Source organism: Dermacentor albipictus, chromosome 10 (genome assembly GCF_038994185.2).
Source record: "Dermacentor albipictus isolate Rhodes 1998 colony chromosome 10, USDA_Dalb.pri_finalv2, whole genome shotgun sequence".
NCBI lineage: Eukaryota > Metazoa > Arthropoda > Arachnida > Ixodida > Ixodidae > Dermacentor > Dermacentor albipictus.
Genome location: NC_091830.1, coordinates 73,322,213 through 73,330,405, shown reverse-complemented (window position 1 = coordinate 73,330,405; position 8,193 = coordinate 73,322,213). Strand labels below are relative to the sequence as shown.

The 8,193-nt window shown below is 42.4% G+C and overlaps 1 long non-coding RNA gene across 1 annotated transcript; it reads left to right on the top strand.

Moving 5' to 3' along the window:
• The first annotated feature begins 1,484 nt into the window (after positions 1-1,484).
• LOC135898151 (uncharacterized) lies at positions 1,485-4,799 on the top strand. The gene is made up of 3 exons (XR_010563273.1): positions 1,485-1,554; positions 2,310-2,377; positions 4,770-4,799. It is a non-coding gene; the product is annotated as an uncharacterized lncRNA (long non-coding RNA).
• The last annotated feature ends 3,394 nt before the right edge of the window (positions 4,800-8,193 follow it).

The following is an 8,193-nucleotide window of genomic DNA, read 5'->3' as shown; positions in this document are numbered from 1 at the left end:
GCCGATCGCGAAGATTCTGCATTGCCAGGCCGATCGCGAAGGAGGCGCATGTTGCCATTAAGGGGCCCACATACACAGCTTCGCTGGCGATCGTTCATCACATAGTGGAATGACACTCAGTTTTATTATTGAATCCCCGCGCTTGAATGTGGGCTTATACTACTTTCGGTGCACGTAAAGGTCGTTGCCTGACAAATTACAAAACGCTGATGGTGGCTCCAGATGGTGCGTTACTTAGCTATCAAAAAGGAAAAATTCGGGTATCCCGTCTCAGAGGTACAGAACTTGAGATATGGTGAAGAATATTCATTTCTCTATGACAACCGCAAGACAACGTATAAAAGAATGCGCAGATTTCCAGTGATCTTGGTTTGCGCTCCTGTCAGATACATCTCCGTTCTTCTAGTGGGTGCCTACAAAACGTGTTCAGCATATTTCCCTATTATTTAGCATGAAGGCTTTGCAGCGTTGCTTATTAGCCTTGGTTACTAGATATAAATACACCACAGTTAAATGAAATTTCGACAACAAAATTATGCACCCTCCGAAGTTCATGAATCCATTTCATTGATCACGCACCGGTATTCTGTAGCCTTATTTTAGTAAAATTTTGAGAATAACATATTTTAATTCCAATTTCACACTTCTAGATCATTGATGCCACACCCTTAAAACTTTAGCATTCATTAGATAAAATTTTAACAGTAAAATTGTTATTTCGAGCAAATTTCATGCTTCCACTTCGTTACACAGAAGTGTTTCAAAATGAAAATTTTGGAAATGCCTTGCCCAACTGTGTGTAATATTTTTCTACTATTCATGTACTCCATACTCATCCTGCCTGCTGCTAGTGACCATCCTTGTAATTTATTGAGGTGCACTACAATTTCTTGATGATCCGAATATTGCATGTTTTAATGCTGCCCATTCTGCCTGGAATACATGCGGTCTACAGTATAATGTGAATGAGCCCCATACCGTTTAAACTCTAGCACTGACAAAATGGGATCTTGAGTATAAAATATAGTTTCGTGCCAATTTCATGCTTCCATTTTATTGATCCCATAACGCTTTAGCTATAGCATTGGTTAGAGGACCTTTCGATAATATAGTAAACTTTCGTACAAATTGCATGCTTCCTTTTCACGATTTCATAAGGTTTAAACTGTAGAATTGCTTGAGCGAAATTGAGAGACTATAATAAGCTTCCGCCCAAATATCATACTTGTTTTTCTTTGGTCCCATACCATTTAAACTAAAGCATTGTTTACCTGAAGTTTAGGAAATAGTATAAAATTTCGTCCACATTTCATGCGTCCATTTCTTTGAACGCGTGCCTTAAAAACTCAAACAGAGGCTAAGTGAAATTTTGTACAATAACATAAGTTTCGTTCGAATTCCACGCTTCCTTTTCTTTGTTACCGAACGTTTTAAACTCCAGCATTGGGACCTCGCCTGCTGCGGGCAAAGACCCTTTTCGGAGACTTCGTGCGAACATGCAACAAGGAGCTCGTGGAAATGGCAAAAATTATCCGCTCAACGAGGCTGCGCAAGGTGCGTATTGCGATCTAAATGGTCGTTCGCTCAATAAAGATATTGGTGGCCATTGTTCTGCAATAGGTGGCGAGAACGAATTGGGGCTGTGAGATGTTTCGAGGTCGTAGTATAAGTGCCTTCAAAGCGATACATTGAAGGGCAGATGCTTTGCTTGACTTCCGCTAGGTATTCTGCATGCAATTAATTTGAAAGAATGCTTCGTGCCTCCGACGGACATTCTGTCTAGCCTGTTTATTGGTACAATTATGCTCAATAAAGCTATAATCGTGTCGGTAACTTGTGGTCGATGCAGGCAATTCAAAGTGTCTCGCTAACTAGCTAGGTTTTGATTACTTACCGAGCCTTTCTTAAAAAATGGCCTCTTACATTCCATAATGCTGAATACGGTTCAACAGTGTAATAGCTCCATATCCTTTTATCAAACTCGCTGTCCCCATTACAAAAGTTTGTCTAACAATTACATTAATCATTCTTAGGTCAGTTGCTTAGTGCAACTCAAAGTAATATGCCAGGAATAGAATCCTTGTTGCAACAAGGGTGATTTTTAACACCTATATAAATCAGGTTATCACAATAAGTCTTATGCGAATAACAACGAAAAAAACAAATGTGAAAAGCGGAACGAAATGCCACTTATAATGCATGCTTTAGCTTAATAAATTTGGCAGGTGGAGGCACTTCTCGTGCATTATTCAGCACCGGCATTCTCCAGGTGATCCCTGCGCTGTGTACTGGCCACGTATCTTTTCCAGTTTATGCAGGTGGGCTGCCGCGTATACAACACGTGCAAAGAGTCGACGCTGGAAAAAATCCAATTCAGGTAGGAAAGATCGTTTGCTCAACACGTCGGCTCAAGCCCGCATTGAAAGAGAACGAAGATGCGAGAGGGCATTGGCCATCACAAGTGTCTTATCTCTCTCTACTAACGCGTGCAACATGCAGACTCTGCATAGAGCAATTCTACCCGGGAGATTGTTTTTCGAAGTGGAAGCGCCAAATGCTACATTGAGCGAAAAAACTACGGCGTCTGTCGTTGCGGGCCGCAAAACGGGACCTAAGCTCCAATTAGCTTCAAGGCAACTTCACGAACTGCGTCTGGACGGCGAGAAGCGGGCTAAAAAAATTACATTTGGGCGCGATAGTGTGCCAGTTGTGGCGTGAATGGAGGCGACATCGCAGAATAGCCACGTCGCGCTCGCTGTGTTTCGCTAATCTCTAAAAACTTATTGATAAAGACGGAGTAAGTTCGAAAGGCGAAACGTTCTTGGTGGTGAGTTTTCAAGCAACAAACCCATGTTGAGACGCCGATTGTCTTAGCTACTGGGCGAAACCAATGCCTGCTACATTGCTGGCCTGTGTACTTTGCTTTATGACGTCATTCTATGTGGATCAAAATTTCCATTGCCAATCACAGCGTGAAAAAAATACGCTTACGCCAAAATCACCACGGCTTACTCGGCAGCGCTCCATTACTTTCTGTGGCAGTCGTGCAAGGTAGCACGGCGTCATGTGTCGAAGTGCACGGCCCTTGTGCTCTCTAGGAGGTGTCGGCCAAGCGCCTTAATGCACTCGTTTGCCCTCGAGGAATTCTTAACTCGAAGGACCTCTCAGCGGTGTTGAATTGCATCTTTACATTTTCGCATTCGCCACTCATAGGAAGTGCTTAGTGGTCCTGGGAATTTAGTTTCTTTTCTTGCTTTTTGGATCACATGCGCGCCTGACGAAACTCAAGAAATCCCTCGTGATGTTCATTCTCGTGTTCTGGAGTCACCAACTACGGCGCGCATCATATTAGAAATCGACGTTCCTACACTTGTTGCTTTCGTTGCACGAATAAGCTAGTATCAATGCTTTTCCAGCGAACAATTTGTATTATTATTAGACTTATGCCACCTTTTCGAAAATGCACAAAATATTCCACGTGCACCACCATTTCGATCGTATCACCGACGAACGAGTACTTGCGGCTTTTCGGAGGTACGTATGATATATCGGTTTCAGTGATAGGTTTGTCTTCTTTCGTGTATTTTTGGAACACTGCTCGCCATGCTGTAGGCGATAGCTTTCTCGTTGAGACAGCTTTGTGAATGCTGCCCCTGAACACTTGGTGTTGATGTTTTCATAGAAAATAGGTGGCTCTGTGACGCTCCAATTATATTTCTGATGGTTAATTACTGAACACTGTTTTGAAGGGGGGAATGTTTTCGTACCGCAATATTTCGGCATGTACGTGCTCCATACATTATTATCGTTCTTGGAATATCAGGCGAAAAAGAAAGTACCAGTTTCCAGCGAAAGGCGTACCATTGATTGTAATAGCAAATTATTGCGCAGCTATACAAAGTAAGTACAGTAGCTTTATTGGCCGTATAAAATTTGAAACATTCGCTTATATAACGAGCATGGTGTCGGACCGCACATGCAAACATGAACACATCACGCTCGATGAGCGCGGACACCCGTTGCAAAGCGCTAGATACTGGTGTGAGCAAACGCGGCAGCAGCAGTGAGCGAAGTGACCTTCGTGCGGTCTATCGCTTCAACGCAAGAGCGGCGTGAACACAGCGCATAGAAAGGCATGAAGCTTTGGCAAATCCGTTTTAAGATACGACGCGCGGCCTACAGAATACGCACTTGTTGGCGGAGGCGATGCCTCCCCCTCTCCTACCCGGTTTGCCTCCCCGCGTTCGTTCATACATAGAGCTCGACATTGAGCCGCGATCGTCAGTACCCCTTAGGCCCGGTGCCGAAATGCGCAGTTGCTGCCGGAGCACAACACCGTCCACGCCTCCTGCCCTCACGCCCTCCCATCCCCCAACGGCCGTTCGAGCGATGGAAGACGGCGCGCTTCCTCTCAGCTTCCTCCTTCGCGCGCGCCAGTTTGAGCTGCGGTGCCCGTCTTGCATCGCATACTTTTACCCGCGCATACAGCATCAAGGCGACGCTGACTCTGACAGCGACGGCCACAGCGGCAACAACCATGCCCTTGGAGACATAATTGCTATCACAATAATAAGACAACGCAATATATCTTCTTGTGGTAATGTTCATGACTTAGGCTTTATCTGTACTTTCAACATTTGCATAGGCGTGCACAATTTGGCGCTTTATATTGTCATCACTTATACGGCCTGGGCAAATTTGCTGACGTTGTCTTATTTGTTTCATTGCTAAACTCACTTCTTCCATGGCACCGACGCACCACATCCAAGGATATGACCCAAGCGGAATTCCTAGAACCGGTATGAAATCTTTTTGGCTTGTCGTTTATCCGGCATATTAGCTGCAGCCTGATTTCCTACAACCCACCAGCTATGTGGCCAATATTCAATGTAGTGTCGAAGAAATCGCCCTTACAAGTAATGTTGCCGGGAAAAATAATTTTGAGATAATTTACGATAACCATAATTGGTCATCTAAATTTAGCATAATTTCAGTCGCCCCGAGCAAGATCTTTATCTGGCGTTGAACGACGCAAAACAGTGAAGGTAATGTAGCTTCTGCACTTCATGACTACGATCATAAACCCAACAATACATTTTCTATTTCGTAATAAAAAGGAACACATCGATGGGCGTCTGCTCATAAAACATCAATTAGGTCATTGAATTTACTTTGTTTTACAACATTCCTATAACGGAAGATTTCATATCTTCCTAAAGGTCCTAAATAACGTTGTGGTAAACATTTGCTCATCTTACCAGTACGCGTGTGATTTACATAATCAATTTTTACACATACCACCATACAGCGGAGGCGATTCGTTTTTCAGGCGCGAACAAAATTTGTGTAACAAGTCCATTTATACGTCTTGCTGATTCGTAGGTGCAATGTGGGAGTGTTGTTCCTAAAATACTAAGTGAACGATACTTGAGGTAGTGTTCATGATTCGACAGTAGGTTATGGAAAATACTAATCAGCACAGTGTGGCCTCATTTGCGCATGCACCACAAACGCGAAGTTTAAGCGCAATAGTGCTAATAAATACTGTGGGGATGCAGCCCTGCAGTGGATGCACTTCACTCTGCAAAGGCACTGGAACACTGATTCATTCGTACTCAGCCAGCTACATGGAATGCATGTTGCGATGCCAGTGCCATAAAACTGAATTGTGTAGCAGCCATGAACATTTATGCACGAAGCTATGAAACAACATAGACCCGTATGCCTGTTCCAAATATAGATATATACAGGCTTTGTTTACTTGAATGCTGCTCCATCTTGAAGTCACCCGCACTTTTTCAAGTTTCCGAAGAGTGCGTAACCGCATAATATTGCGTCATTGTGTGACGACGAAGCATAACAAATACTGGAAAAAGGTTACAGGTATGAAATTTCTTACTCAGTGAATTCGAGCTGAAGTTTGCGGACGCTTGTCCAACCACAACTTCTATCACGTGTCAGTGCAACCCCCCCCCCCCCCTTACATATAGAAGTACCACCGTCCATACATAGGAATCACTGATATTCACTTGTAGTCTAGAACGTAGAGCAATGTGCATACCACACGTTCATTTCAATAAACCACACTCTTATAGTTTACGTTTGGTAATTGGCCACAACATTGCGTATCTGAGATGCAGTACACTATCCTGGTGGACAGAGGGGCATCTTGAGAACACTGATGTTTAGATAAAACATGACCACTAGTAGAAAGGTAAATGATGTACTCTTGAATATGTGTGTTACACGATTCAAAATAATCTACTTGCAACGCAACTGTTATTGTGAACACGATGTGCATATTCTGCGTCTGCATCCTCCAATTTATAGGTGTTTCATACGTACACGCAGTGTTGGTTTTCACACATCTGGTGTGGGCCGGCATGAAACTGCACTATAAACAAAGATAAGCATTGTGATGAGAAAATTGTGGTCTCTGACCAAGTCAAGGTAGCCTTACTTGGTCAGTGACCGCAATTTCTTCATCATCATGTTACCTGACCAGAAGAACTTTCGTTGAACTCTTGACTGCAAATATAAGCATTGTGTACCTCAATGACGCGTGTTTCTCAAAAAAGTTCATGTACAAACCCAATCGCCTATGTTAAAATTTCTTAATGCCTTTTTACTGAGTCTGCACTCGGTTTCAGTTGTAGGTAGTATTTTGTTAACCAATGTGATCTACCCTTTATAATAACAAACTATGCCTTACCGTCTTGGTTTCAGCCACTTCACAAAAACCAGTCTTATTCCGAAATTTTCTTTTATCGTTGGACAAGTTTATAGATTCACCTAATTGATAAACCTCCTATCCTGACTCGAACATCTTGTTTGATGTCTCTAAGAAAACGATGTCTGATATGATTAACAAAAGTCAGGTCCCACCACTGACCTCCTTTATTCTCATTGATTACACCAAAATGGTCTAGAATCCACATACATTGATGCCTTCAGGTATAGCATGTGTGGGTTTATTAACCAGTTGCCTTCCCCACAAACAGTTCCCGTACTCGTGACGCCTGTGGCAGTAAGGATACTACACAACCTCTGCCAAGATTGTAAGTGGTGGCGCTGGCTAACACTCCCATAGTTAGTTGAAGCAGTAGCACATAGATACCCCTGAAAGGGGATGGGAAGACGTCTTCGCCCAAGCTCAATTGGTTAGAGGATCGCACCGGCCATACGGAGACGTGGGATCGTTCCCGACCTGTGACACGTTGTTTTGTAATCCAATTTGAGTTCCTTAAATTAATAATGCCTTCAATATAATTAGTAAGTACAAGTAATGTCCCCCGTGTTGTCTTTGGTGTCTTTGTTTGTTGGCTTCGTATAACATTTTCATCAAAAATTGGGCCCCCGATTAACCCTCCTTATGTATGACGAAGGTCTTCCTTATTGTCAATGTGAACTAGAATGGATATTATTTCTTTTATTTCAGATGATTGAATGTGTATCGGCTGCTGTCTAAAATACGGTATGAATAAGCACATCCATGCAGCGCTAAATGTTTCGTGAGTCTAGCACTACAATATATGACTGAAGAGTACCGTGTAAATTTTGAAGGAAGTATGCGCGATTCCGATCACTAAACAGAATTCGTCTAATTTACATGCACAAAATCACGCAATTTATGTCCTTTTTCAACAAACAGTGCTCTGTGTGTTCTTTTTCTTTTAACTACTGATAAGTGCTTTTTATTTGAAATTTATTTTGGTTGCATAGATATTAAGCAGAAAGAAATTAGAAAGCAATGTTATCATGTACTAAAAACATACGTTATAAACAGACATTCAAGTGCAAATAACAAGCAGGTATACAGTTTCCATTCATGTATGAAAAACAGTAAATAGAAGTAAAATAGCAGCATGATTAAAGCTATAACCTAGGGAAGTTGCCGTTGTGCTGTTAAACCGTTGTCACTCGATCGATAAATAAACATTACCAATCAAGTATCGGCAGTACTCTCGGGCAGCTCTGGAATATGTACTCAGCACTCTCTAACGAATTTTAACGCTCATTGTCTACACTCGACAGTGTGATTATTACTGAGGTTTGTAAAATTTCCTTTCGCCCACAGAGTTCGGCGTTTTACACAGACCTAAAAATGTCAGAAGAATTTCGACTTGGCGCAGTAAAATGTATGGTATGTATACGGAGATCATGTCGATGTGTGAATTGCCGTATGTACATTTT